The sequence below is a fragment of the Acipenser ruthenus genome, chromosome 14 (assembly GCF_902713425.1).
Source record: "Acipenser ruthenus chromosome 14, fAciRut3.2 maternal haplotype, whole genome shotgun sequence".
NCBI classification, from domain to species: domain Eukaryota; kingdom Metazoa; phylum Chordata; class Actinopteri; order Acipenseriformes; family Acipenseridae; genus Acipenser; species Acipenser ruthenus.
Window position 1 is genome coordinate 17,959,112 of NC_081202.1, and position 14,072 is coordinate 17,973,183.

General features: G+C 38.3%; 1 protein-coding gene across 2 annotated transcripts in view; it reads left to right on the top strand.

The window, feature by feature from the left end:
* The first annotated feature begins 834 nt into the window (after window positions 1–834).
* Window positions 835–14,072, top strand: part of LOC117420135 (cyclin-dependent kinase 17-like) — a 65,422-nt gene continuing 52,184 nt past the window's right edge. For both annotated transcript variants that reach the window (XM_034033684.3, XM_034033683.3), the window contains exon 1: window positions 835–1,256. The gene's annotated coding sequence lies outside the window, so the exon portion shown is untranslated. The remainder of the gene's footprint in view (window positions 1,257–14,072) is intronic.

Below are 14,072 nucleotides of genomic sequence, written 5' to 3' on the forward strand. Positions count from 1 at the left end.
TGGGGGGTCATGTAAAACCTAACGCTTCAAGATATTGTCTTCATACTCAGTACACATATGTATTCTGTGATTCCACAGGTCAAATTCAATGGGTGTCACACAAGAAAAATGAACACTTTCATGCTGCTTATGAGGTCATATGACATTTGAAGTTACAGCTACATAGACATTGCATAGCTGTATTATTTTATATTCTTACGTTCCATTACCACTGTTGTCCATAAATTAACCCGTTCACTGCTGCATGCTTCAACCTACTTGGTACACAACTGTATTCTATGAATCTCTCATTAAAGTTCCATTATAAAAAATGTCCAGTAAACATTAAACGTTCCAATGCCATATTCTTTTAAATGTATTATTGATACAGACCACTGACTTTCAGACATTGTCTTTACAAGCTGTATTACAGTAGTCCCTCGTTATCTCCGACATGTCTATGGTGTCTGGTTTATATATATATATATATATATATATATATATATATATATATATATATATATATATATATATATATATATACCGTGCCTTACATATACTGCACACGCTTTACAGAAATAAATCATTTTTAAATGTACATAGAACACGTTATAGTGTATGTGTGGCTACAAGTAAAACACATAGCCTACCTGCTACTTTTGTTTTCTGTTGGTATGAGTCCAACTTTCTTTTCTTTGCAAAAAACAATTCAAGTTTTCAGATTCTATTTATTAAAGTCCACATTTTGAACGTGGCGTTTTGGTGGAGGTGCAATGCACGTTTTTTTTTCACACACCAGGGCGCGCTGTGAAACAATCGTTGTTTTATTTTTTTAAAGATATCAAACGATAGGCGTCGCTGTTGACCATTTTTTTTTGTTTCTACTTTGAATTGTTTGGTGACCAAATTCTTGTCGGTGCCTCTCCGAGACAGAGGCGTCAATATGCAGACGGAGTCACTCTTCCCTTCCCTCCTGGATTACTCACAAACACCAGCCTCTTGCATATCATGAGATATACTAACACACCAGCACCTGGAGTTTCACCACTAACATATCACATTTAAGAAACAGACATAAAATCAGTCTCAACGTGTTGTTTGTGTTTCGAAAGGGGCGATTCGGACCCTGTGTTAGCCATGTTCGATGGAGTTTTCTATCGCCGGATTAAAGTGACCGTGAAATAAAACAGCAACAAAAAACGACTTGATTGAGGTGGAAGGACGGTATCCGGCCTCAGAACAAACAGATAACAAAAATTATCTATATTCTATTTCTGGTAAGTTTGATTTTCACCGATTTTTGTCGTTTTTGTTATGTGTTAAACGAAGAATGGAAGAAATACAATGTACGTTGACTTGAAACTGTGTTGCAGTCGAGCACTGTGGCGATTCGGATTCATCAATGGCTGCATTATATATTGTATAATTGGCAAACTTGTTTTAAAATGAAAAGGTGTTGTTTTTAAGAAAATTAAAATCTAAATTTATAGGGAAATATCTAAGTCGAACTATTTAAGTTGTTTACACCGAATACTTTATTTTTGATACAGTACTTTTTCGGTTTTGACTTCATGGTAAATATTTGCTACGTGAAAATAAGTTGATTTGCCATTTCGGTTTTAAAACCAACAAAAGCGAGTTCCTGCTTATTATAAACGTTTGCAACAGATAGCTAAAATAACTTATAACTTACTCTAATCATCAGTACGAAATAATTTTTTCTGCGTTCGAAATTGTTAATTACAATATGTGTCATTAAGTAACGATACAGTGGTTGCGTGTGTTTTCGTATATTTTGTTTTCTAAAGTATTGAATACAAACAGCACAGTCGTGCATTCAGGTTAAAGAAAATAACAAAAAGGTGTATTTTATTTTAACCTCGATTTAAATAGTTTTTACGTAACAAGGTTGATCTCTTCATGTTACCTGTATAGTATACTAGTAAAGTAACAGTGGTTGGTTTTCTGTAATAATGACAGGAAGCAGGATGTTTGAACAACGGTTAATGTCAATAATGTTGTGTATCCCTAGTTAATTTAAAAGGAAAGGGAGGGCGGCAAGTTTAATATGTATGTATGCATGTATTAGTACACATACATTTATATTTTTGCACATACTTTCTCTACAACTGAAGAGCATTGCCCTTCAATGTGCGTTAAATGACACCATGTTAGAGCATTTTGTCGGCAGCATCGTTGTTGTAAACATCCTTAAACACAGGGAAACTTTTGAAAAGAATGCACACGGAGTTTATATTTAAAATCGGATGTCCGAATGTGAGCGAGTATTTTAACTGGGTACCAGAAGACAATTTATTCTACAAGATTAAACCAGCATACATCTGACAAATTTGGAATTCCTGTTCAATAATTCACTACAGTAATGCAAATTGTTAATTAATTTTTTTATCGACTATTATCAGTACTGCTAATGTACTCTATCATGTGGCTTAAGCATCGCTTGCATTAACAGGCCAAGCACATTTATTATGCCTGTTCATTATCACTTTTGTCAGCTAAAGATTACATGAACCATGCTAGGCCCCTATGCACCCAATTTTAAAACATACGTGAATCCCAGTTACAAGCCCTCTAATGCAAGCCCTGCATCCTAATTCGCGCTGTCAGCTGTTCTGTGGTTTACCTTCTCCCAGGCTGCCCCTCTCTTTAGGCAGGTGGTCAAATGTTGGTGGCCCCACCCCAAACTGCTGGCACATTCCTTGGATTTCTAAATAGATTTTTGTTGAGTTCTATTAACACTTTATTATATTACAGTATTATGAGAGAGGTTCCATACTACAATTCATAATCCTATATGTGGTAGGGTCATGTTTCCATCAAATATTGAATTATTTGGTTGACATCCTTGGCAAATGCTGTGCTTTTTAGTAGGTGCATTGTATACATAAATGACAGTAGAGACCTGCTTATCATGGCCTGTGAACCGCTATCTTTGCCAGCATTCTGCTTTTCTTCCCTCTTTATCCGCTGCTGTCCTTGTTAATTTAATGTTACAGATTAATTACTGTTGAAAGGCTACCTGCTCAGCCTCCGCATTTGGGATTTCCACAAAGACTAGTTCCAACTGAAGTACAAAAAAAAAAACAATGTAAAAAAGGTTTGGTTATTAGTTTTTTTTTTATATATTTATTATTATTTCCCAAGGTAGCCCTCAAAAAGGCCCATTATAAATTGGCATGCTTGATTTGGTGCATCAGATTATCCTTATGTAATCATCATTTGGGAATTGCAAGACAGAAATTGGGTTGAGACTGAGTAATGGAAATCAGTTCAATCACCCAGTGCCCTAATCTGCACTGTGTGACTGCTGTGTGCTAGGAAATAGCATTTGTACTCACAGTGGTGGGATGGCATTGAAAGGGAAATCTTGTTTAGAGGTGTGGTTAAAAGGGCCTGTGAAAGTAATTGGTACTGTGAGGCTGAGCAAGGAATATTGCCACTCACAACATCAATGTGTAAAACATACAGTAGCTCATGTAAGATTAAACCACTTTGTTCCATGTGACTCTGTAAGCTTTGTGTATTCTAATGATTTTGAAGTTATATTGATTTTTGTAAGATTTAGGTCAGTGGTTTATATAGACAATGTGCTAATACTGCGATTGTCCTTGCATTTGTTTTTTTAGATGCCAGTCTACACTGGCTGGACTGTTTGTTTGAATGAATACTGAAACTGCCCTTCTGTCACAGGCAATTGGGATATTAAATGGTTTCAAATAGGTTCTCGCCATACAATTTATAACAGTAGCTGATCCAAAGTCACAAGGCTGTAGAAACTGGAATGGCAGACTGGATCTTTAGATGACAGACCCAGTTCTTGAGACCGCCATAGCTCAGAATCGGCATGCCTGGGGTAAGTTAGGATGCAGTGATTTCAGTACCACTTAGAATTACTCCAAACTCAAGCACTGCTTTCAGTTGGATTGCATGAGGGTTGGAATGACAATCCTAAAATTGATTGTTTCAGTGAGACAAAAGGGATTTATGACTAACAATACAGTATGTATGGCAATATGTATCACAGTATACGGTATAGGCCTAGTCATGATGGGTGTAAGAAGATCCAGTTATCATAATAATAATTACATTTTATTGAACGGCAAATCGGAAATGAGATATGGAGAGCTTGACTTCGAATCACCTATGAATCACATTCATTCATCATAACTAAAAATCACATTCATTAATTATTCAAGGACCGTTTGGTGGATGACAAGTAGCTATCTGTTGCTTCTGGTTATGTATCATAATACACAAACATATATTATACAAGAGGCCTATGTCATGTAAAGGAACTATCATGTGTTATTGAATCATTACACTGCAGTACATTATGTGAATTGTTAAAGTGATAATTGCTTTTTGCTTAAGATATAACTGCGGTAATTGTCTCACTACTGAGGTCTGTAAAAATGCATGCTGACTTTACAGGTATTATTATAGCTTAACACAGCTATCCAGGGTAAGGTCCATGAAATATCATTGGGAGCTGAGATCTTTATCTGCTTTTCTCTGGGTGGAGTGCTGAAAGCCATGTGCTGGTCGCTTAGTGTTCACCTGGGAAGCTTTCACGCAACCAACAATGTGCAGGGCTGAGAAACAAGGGTCGAGTGTCAGGTGATGCTGTTGCAGCTGACAGGGACTACTTACTTTCTCTTGTCAATGCCAGTGGATCAGCCACTGCCCAGCTGAGCTCATGAAGGTTTAAAAATAAATCAGAAATTCAAGAGATCCTGCAGACAAGAGCGAGACTTTTTGATTGTGATCAACCTATCACCACAACTATCTGGTATTGATGACTGCACCACATCACAATGCTGTGGCTCACAGAAAGCAACTCTCCCCAGAAACAATGTGTGTATATTGGAAATTGCTCCAGTTGACCCCTCTCCATCATCAAAAGGATGCCCGGCAACTTGTAAAAGATTAAACTGCTGTATGGTTAAAAAAGGTAAACGGCTGAAATTGCCTCACTTAACGGCGGTCTCTATGTACATTTCAGGTATAGCAGTGATGAACTGTACACTATTGTGTAAGTCCTTGTAATAATGTTTCAGGTATATAGGCTAATGTTATTGAACTACATCATCATATGGTTCACAGAAAGAAAACTGGTTCCCCCCAAAACAAATGTGGAAATACTGGAGATTTCTACCCCTCCAGCATTAAATGGAGAAGAAGAAAAAAGATGCTTGACAGCTGTGTGCCTCTCTAGTTGGGCATGTTGTTTTTATAGGAAAGAATACTTTTCCTGAATGTTTAGACAGTGTGGTAATGGAACAAGTACACCCTGCCCACCCTGGGTCTTACGTTTAGAAGCAAAATACTGGTTTTATCAGGATGCTATCAGGGCGTACAGTAACAGCGTATATCCCACCCAGACACTAAAAGCCAGCATGATGGCCAAACGGAATCTATGCATGTAACGGAAACTAAATATAAAGCAACACAGACAACTCAAGACTGAAACACTTTAAATGGCATGCAAGGTTGGATTTAGTGCTAGAAGTAGTGTACCCTGCTGGTATCACAACAACCAGCCTCCTAAACACTCAGCGCCAGCTGCGGAGTAATGAATCATGCAGGTGGTTATTTAAGAGATGCGTGAGTGGTGGCTTTTCATTGACTTTTACATTCTCTAACTAGCCTTTGCTTTAGTTACAGCCAATTGTATTAGTTTGAATTAGAAGTTCAAACAAAGGGATTTTTGCAACACATTTGCAGGAAAACCATTTTCTTATGAGACAAGGAAGGCTTCAAACAATACACTCGGTGAGGTAACGCTCCTTCCTGTTGCCCATTTTCCAATTTTGGGTTAAAGCATCTGACCAGTATTTTAATTGAATTGTACAAACGTTGAATGCAGTATTTTGTTTGTTGTGTTGATTGTATTTTATGGTTTTATACTGGAATGCCTCCCTTTTGTTCCAGTCTCTCTTGTGAAGTAGAGAAATAATTAAATGGATTTAAAAAAAATAAAATATGTATGTTGTTGCTCAAACCAGCTAAGTTTTTTGTAATTAAAATTAGGTTTTCACAGAACATTACACCATGTACAGTAAACTGACAAAAATAGCCAAACATTTTATTATGGAGTATCCTGCTAGGGCTTACCCTGCCATATGTTTCCATTTCCTGGTGTTTTGTGCGATAGCCGTATATTCTGGCTTGTCCTCGCTCGTTGCTGGGGGCGGAGATGGAGATGGAGACGGAGACAGACTGCAGGGGTCAGCTGTACAAGGATGGCACAACTTCTTTTGTTTATTTATTTACATGAGATAACATTTTTTGCAAATTATCTATAGACCCTTTTTGAGTCAAAATAAGTGTGGCTTTGTGCAAGCACATGCTCCATTAATGGGGACATTCCCCTGGTTAAATTCTTCCTTGAGTATATTTTGAGGTTCCTTATTGTCACAACATTTGTTAATGGTAAATAGACCATAGTTGCTGTATGTTATTGACAGTAAGTTTGGACTGTTGCACACAGTCCACCAGTGCATAGCTGGGGTGAAGACTACCCATTGCATAGCAGTTCAATCTATTCCATGTTTTATTATGAGCTTAGGTAATGTCAAGGCAATCTAACTTCTCTGCAATTGAATTTTAAAGTATTTCCACCCTTGGAATGTTCACGGTAGGCCTTGTGCTTGTGTGACCTGACCCCAGCTCGAAGCCCTGTGGAGTGAATAGGGAGACATTGACTAGTCTACTTACCAAGTGTTCTCTTTGACTGGATTATTCTTTAGAAGTGCTTGCATCACATCCCTGGCACCTTTCCAGCAGCACCCAGGGTGTGACCCGATTGTGATATCACCACCTTTAAGACTGTGCGTCTGCCAGGCCTTTCCATCATCAAAAATACAGGGGAAGGGTTGGCTGGAGACTCCTATTGTATTTGATGTGTGCCACACATTCTCTTTTAACATAATCTTGGTGCAGTCCTGCACTCAACAAGCATTCCATTTGTTAGCAAACAGAAGCCACCATCTGCTGAGACAGAGCTAATTAGCTTAATTGGGTCAGAAATGAAAGCTCATAAAAGTAGACCCCTCTCCCACCATATGGTTAATCTGCTGCTCGAAGCCTTTTTGAACTGAAAGCAACATCTTGATTTTCAGGCATAAAATGAGTATCTAAATAAATGACCTGCAGTTATGGCCAAATGTCTGCATCCCCCTATAGAATGAACTAATTTTGCTTCATAGTCGAATGAAACCTGCTGAATGATGTTACGTTAACATATTGAATTACATACCGCTTTGTAGTTTTCCCATATACTTAATGAAAAACAGACAAATTGAAAAAAGTGATTATGGCTTCTGGTAGACACTTGCAATGTCATTTTGTAGTTTATTTGATTGCATGATGTAAAATAAAAGATCTAAGTTATGTTCATATAGTTTCTTTTTATTATGTCTCAGTCTTAACATTCTAGGTGATGCAAAACGTTTGGCAAGAGCTGTATATTGCAGTGTGAGACAAAAACATTCCAATGCCATTAACTTCTGAAAATAGTGTTATTCTAATTTCAAGACATTGTGCTGAATGGACAGAGGAGGGTAAAGAACAATGGCAACTATTTTGCCATCCAGAGAATATTTAACTCTGGCCAAACTGTGTTCATTAGTGATATTAGAGAACCAGTTAGTGACCTTAAAAGCCTTTTTGTACAGTCTCTAGTGCCTGCTGGGTGTGCAATTCAGCTGCATTGGATGTGCAATGGCTCTTACAAACCATCTATTTCTGTTCATAAGTCATCAGAATTGTGCATGAAGCATGCAGCCGAACAATGAAACCCCTTAGCCCCATGTAAATCGGTGTAAACCATTTGCATTTCCAGGGGTGGAGGCTTGTCAATGTTACCCTCTTACTTTCTGGCAGTCAGTGGGGCTACTATTGACCAGTCTATGAAATGAAAGCCAAAGCATTTTATGGTTACTAAGCTAATGCAAGTCTTAAGAACAATTGGTACCTTTTTAAAATGTGTCTGCGTATTGAAACCCTGTGGACAATCTGATACCAGGCTGATATTTACATGCCATCCTGTGTTTTTATAAAATAATGACCTGTCAAGGACCTACGTAAAAGCTGCAAAGGTTGTTTTTTTTTTTACAGCGTGCTTTCATGTGCGGCATTGGTATAGAAAATGAATGCCAATGACTAGTACTGCAGTGAAAACAAAGCCTCCGTAATTAGTATTAGTGCTATTTTTTTGCCTGGTACTTCTCAGTGATACACATGCAGCTGCATATATTTAATAATACAAATTCATTAAAAGACCTGTTTTATATACAAACACTAGGAAACTGGTACTTGAATCTTCTTCTTTTCGAACGCCAATTTAATCACACTAAGATATATTTGTTTGTAAAACGCAGTGCCACATACAGTGCCTGGTTGCTGAGAGATTTGCAGTTTTAGCCATCTCTGCATAAAAGAAAAGAAAAAACCCAGAACATCTCATCACTTGGCAAGAACATCCCAGCCTTAACTAAGAGGGCAAACACATCAATGTGGTTGCCAGATAGCAGGGTTTCACTTTGCACTTGCCAGGAATTTCGAGATGAATTGTATGGATGCAGAGTACCAGCCAGGCTAGCCTTTTATTTCAAAGAATTCTTCACGGCTGGGGGGCAAGCTGGAAGAGGTTTAAGACTGAGTCACGCTGCATTTAGGGGTCTTAGAACCCAGTGCAGTCCCACCACATCCTTCAGGCTTGTTCCAGACACTACTGCCTACTCTTTTGTAGTCTGTCTGGTGCAGCAAACCAATACATCATACTCCCCTAATATGAATAGCTTCCTCAAAAGTATAATACTCTTTTTGTGCAGTTCTTTTTGCTGTTGTCAATGAATAGCTTTTACATTGCAATGAAAAAAAGAATTCAACCAATTGAAACATTGTAGCTCTTGGTAAATGGCCACATAACATCGTAAGTAACGGTTCTTTATTTTAAGGGTATTTTGTGTCGGCCTTTACGATCTAGAAATTGGCAGAGCGCGGCCCGGGTAGGGAGGGCTTAGGTCGGCAGGGGAGTCCATGGTCGGCATGGGAATCCTGCAGTTCTGCAGTAGAGCCATTGGATGTTATCCTCCGGCACTATAGGTCTGGTGGCCTCACTGTGGATCCGCAGTGCGAAAAATGACGGATTAGCAGGAACATGTTTCTGAGGATGCGTGTTCCAGTCTCCGTTTCCCGAGTCGCCAGGGGGTTGCAGCGGTGAACCGGGATAAAAATAACAATTAGGCATTCCAAATTGGGGAGAAAACCGGGGTAAAAAAACATTGGCGATGGCTGACTAAATAAAAATAAAACAAAACCCACGTTTGAGTTCTCTGAATGTGCTGGTTAGTAATGTTATACTGAGATCTCTGCAATGCCCTCAATGGTATTGCCACTGCATTGTTTACATATTTGATGTCATCGCTGAGCAACTGTAATCAATCAAGGAACCTCTCCTGACAGATGGTTCTTTTTTCCATGTATCTTTCTTAGGTTATGACCTAGTGCACAGATTGTGAATCTACTGTAGAAAGCATACCCTTTCATTGGGGATGTTGAGGATAAGATTTTTTTTTTTTTTGTAGGACGAGAAACTAGCAAGCTTATTAACACACAATCTGAATACATTGTTGGGCTTAAATCCTGTTACAGTAGATACTGTACAGTTTCTAGTCATCCTCTTGTTGAGCAGTTTATGTGTTTTGTACATTACACCGTGTAACAAATTTTTTTTTTTTTTTGTTCCTGGGTAGTAAGTGTTATTTCCTAATTGCTTATGCCTCAAAAGTATAGAAAATGGCTATTATTCCCCACAAACTTTGCTTTTGTGACCAGGACAGTGATATTTTGAAATTTACCTATTTTCCAGAACATTCCAGATAGATTCAGTGCTGAGTAAACTTGGAGTAACTTCTAGAACTTTCTAGAACTTTCCAGTAATATATAGTAGTATAAATACAGGGGCCTTAAGCCCACAGTTCAGTTTAGTTCTAGCTGCCTAAGTGGATACATATCTGCATTTTTCTGAGATGGCATCAAGGTCATAGGAGACTTCAAAATGGTGGCATTCCTGATGGGTCTCCAAGGCGGTTTTACCAAGTTTCCCTGCTATCTTTGCCTTTGGGACAGCAGGGACACCAAGATGCACTACCACAGGCGGGACTGGCCACAGCGGACCGAGTTCTCTGTGTGGAGGAACAACGTCAAGTGGGAGCCACTGGTGGACCCCCGGAAGGTGCTGATGCCACCACTGCACATCAAATTGGGCCTTATGAAACAGTTTGTCAGAGCTCTAGATAAGGAGTCGGCAGCCTTCAAGTACCTTCAAGACTTCTTCCCTAAGCTGTCTGAAGCAAAGGTAAAAGCCGGTGTCTTCGTCGGACCACAGATAAAGAAGATCCTGGAGTGCAATGAATTCCCCAAGAAGCTCACTAGTAAGGAGAAAGCGGCTTGGAACAGCTTTGTCGTAGTGGTTCGGGGCTTCCTGGGCAATCACAAGGCCGAAAACTATGTGGATCTGTTTGAGACTCTGGTGAAGAACTACGGCACAATGGGCTGTAGGGTGTCCCTCAAAGTCCATATCCTTGATGCTCATCTTGATAAATTCAAGGAGAACATGGGAGCATACTCGGAGGAGCAAGGCAAGCGCTTCCACCACGATATACTGGACTTTGAACGCCGCTACCAAGAACAGTATAACGAGAACATGATGGGAGACTACATTTGGGGGCTGATTCGTGAAAGTGATTTACAGTATAATCGTAAATCTCGAAAAACTACTCACTTCTAAATCTTTTGTAGTCATTTTTGTATTACTTTAGTATAAATACATGTTAATTTGGATTCATATGTTGTTTTTTTCTGACTTTATGTGAATGAAAAGACACAAATACGCCCGTTTTCTCATTGGAAATAGATAAATTTCAAAATATCACTGTCCTGGTCACAAAAGCAAAGTTTGTGGGGAATAATAGCCATTTTCTATACTTTTGAGGCATAAGCAATTAGGAAATAACACTTACTACGCAGGAACAAAAATTGTGTTACATAGTGTTACCTGTTCCTGTAGACCAACAGTATCCACTTTAAGTCAAAGCACTTATAGATCTGTGGGTGTGTTATTTTAGGTAGGTCATGCTTTTGAAAAAAGATATCCAGGTTGGTCAGCTTTTGATCTTTACACGACAGAAAAAGTGACACAAGATGTTGCCAGGATGTTTCAAATGCTATTGAACCCGCAGACTCACCGTTGGGTTACAATTTACAGCATTCCTGTTTATACTTTGGTTTAGGGAAAGTTGAGTGAAATTGTAAAAATGACCATTGGTAACGTGTTGTGTTGAATGCAGGTGGTTCCAAGGTGTTTTTTTTTTTGTTTGTTTTTGAGGTTGGGGATTTTAAGGTAATGGAAAATACCCTGTGAAAATGGGCTTGTTGAAACACAAGAAGGTTTCATCATCTTAAGGTGGGTTACTTAAAACATTCAGAAATGTACAGTACTTTAATACTGTAATACATTAATACAATATTGAATGTGACAGGTATTGCTGTATTAAAAAACCCACACGTGCACGACTACATTAATATCCTGACATAGCAGTTCTCAATCCTCATTACATTACTCAGTTGTGATTCATAGTTGCCAGACTTAGGTAATGAAAATTTGATCCAATAGACCTAGCCCAGGGGGAGGGTGTCTCTCTTACTGTATAGAATTACCTGGTCAAAAGGTAACAGGGAGGAGATGCCAGTATAGTAAGTACTGTTTCTGACAGCTCTATGAGTCTCTGTTCAGATTATCCTGGAGCCGTTCTTTGTATCAGTCAGTACTTTGGATTGGTCTGAAAATTGCAGTCTAATAGCAACCTTGGGTAATGAGAAACCTTTTGGGTGATGTCACCTTCTTAATACAATAGATTTCCTGAACCTTTGTTTTGTAAGCCCATTTCTATTAGGGATGTCACGTATTGTACCTAGTCTAAGCCATTAGAGTCCCACATTGGATGGGAAATTGGAGCCCCACACTCTTGAAGAGAGTACTTGGAGTAGTTCCAGGGTTGGGGCCAATTCCTGTTTTTCAATTCCAATTCCTTTTTAAAATCAATTCCCAATTACACTTCCAATTCCCTTTTTAATCAAGTCCAACACATCATTGATCAAAATGAGCTTCTTGCAGTGGCAACAAATTACTTAAATTGAAATTACTGTTGGGCAATTAAACTGGCTTCAAATGAAAGCAGTTGAATAATCGCATTAATGACTATGTCTCTGACATATCACTTCCAATTCCATTTCCTTTTGAAGGAATTAGAATTGATTTTGAAAAGGAATTAGAAATGGATTTGGAATTTGAACAACAGGAATTGACCCCAACCCTGAGTAGTGCATCAACTTTAACTGGCCTCATGGCTAGTTTGAATGACCTGACCTAATTTTTTGTGTGGACACAAGCCAGTGTCAATGGAATGTACTGCCCTAGCTGTTGAGGATTCACGCGGTCATTCATCTTTAGGACTTGGGGAGGATTCATTGTAAAGTGTGAAGCTGAACTCCTCACTTTCACCTGTGTGGAGGTTATGTTTGGAAATTAAAGTGGTGAGGCCAATAAAACTCTGAATTTTTATTCTTTATGCATTGCTGCTAGGAAACTTGAAACTGGCTGGAAGTGCCTACCTTGCCTAAAATTGCTCATATTAAGTGTAATAAAGTAAATATATATGTTATAGAGTACACATCAGTAAGGCAAAAACTACAGTATGTGTGGACAAATAAACAGTCTGTCTTCAAATTGTATAGGTGTATTGTATTACATTCAGAGGAGGACAGATTATTTCCTTTCTCTAGTATTAGGGACCTTTTTACATCTTTCGGTCACATTTTTATTCACTAGTTTTCCAGATTTAGATTATGACAAATTGTCAGTCATTGAACTGTAATACTGAGCTTATGTATAAACTGTGTAGCAGTACTTCCCAAAATAGTAACCTCTCAGAACACTCACATTTGCCTCCTCTCACAGTCACGATACACAAGCTAATTCAGATTTCTCGGACAATTACCCACTGTATCTTTTTAAATGCACCCTTTTTGGTAGATTTTCAGTTTTTCAAGTGGGAGTGGGCATTTCATCTGACCCAAATTGTGCTTCCTTATCAAAATTTGGAAAGCATGCAGTTTGCACGTCAAGATTTTCCAGTTTTATGAAGTCAATGATGAAATGAAGTTTCATCATTTTTTCAACTGATGTGATGATAGACCACCTAAGTCTGCTTGTTGTACATTGCTGTACCTCTGAATGTCAGATTTTGGTTACTTATCCTAAAAACTTTTGTGCGTTTTAACAGAAATAAATTTATTTTCCTTTTCATTAGGGATTTGGTGATTGATCTGTTTAGAACGTAGAGCACGCAGACATACAAGTAATAAGTAGGACATCATTTTTTAAGTGACAAAGATTAGAAACAGGTCAGTGTATCTATTTATAGAGAGGAAGCTGCTGCAGCAGTGATGTTCTATAATATAATCCTTTGCACAGGCAGCACGTTCTAGCACTTGTTGTTTGAAAACTCAGACATCTAGTGTCCATGAGGTACACTGAATACTAGGGGTGCACCGATAAAGATGGTTTTGCCTGCTACTGGTAGCCGATGGTTATCTTTACCCATGTCAGCCGATACAAATGGAAACCGATACTAGACAGTGCAGATAAGCGATTGTAAACTACCAGAACAAGACATAGGGCCTATGTTTAAACTGTTTTATAATTATAAATGTTAAAAAAATGAACAGATATTGTTTACTTGTTGCATTTACTTCAGAAAATGAATACAAAGAATAACGTAGTATTATATAGTGTGCTTGACTGCAATTTATACATTTGTTTTACAACAGTCACACAAATAACACTTTGCATTTGTACTAGTAAAAACACTTACAAATATATAATGTGACTAACTTTTATAGCCACTTACTGTCAAACATTGCGTATTATAACTTCGACCTATACTGTACAGTAGAAAATTAAAATGTAGCTTACGCAATGTCAACTACAACAACGTTTGTTAAAT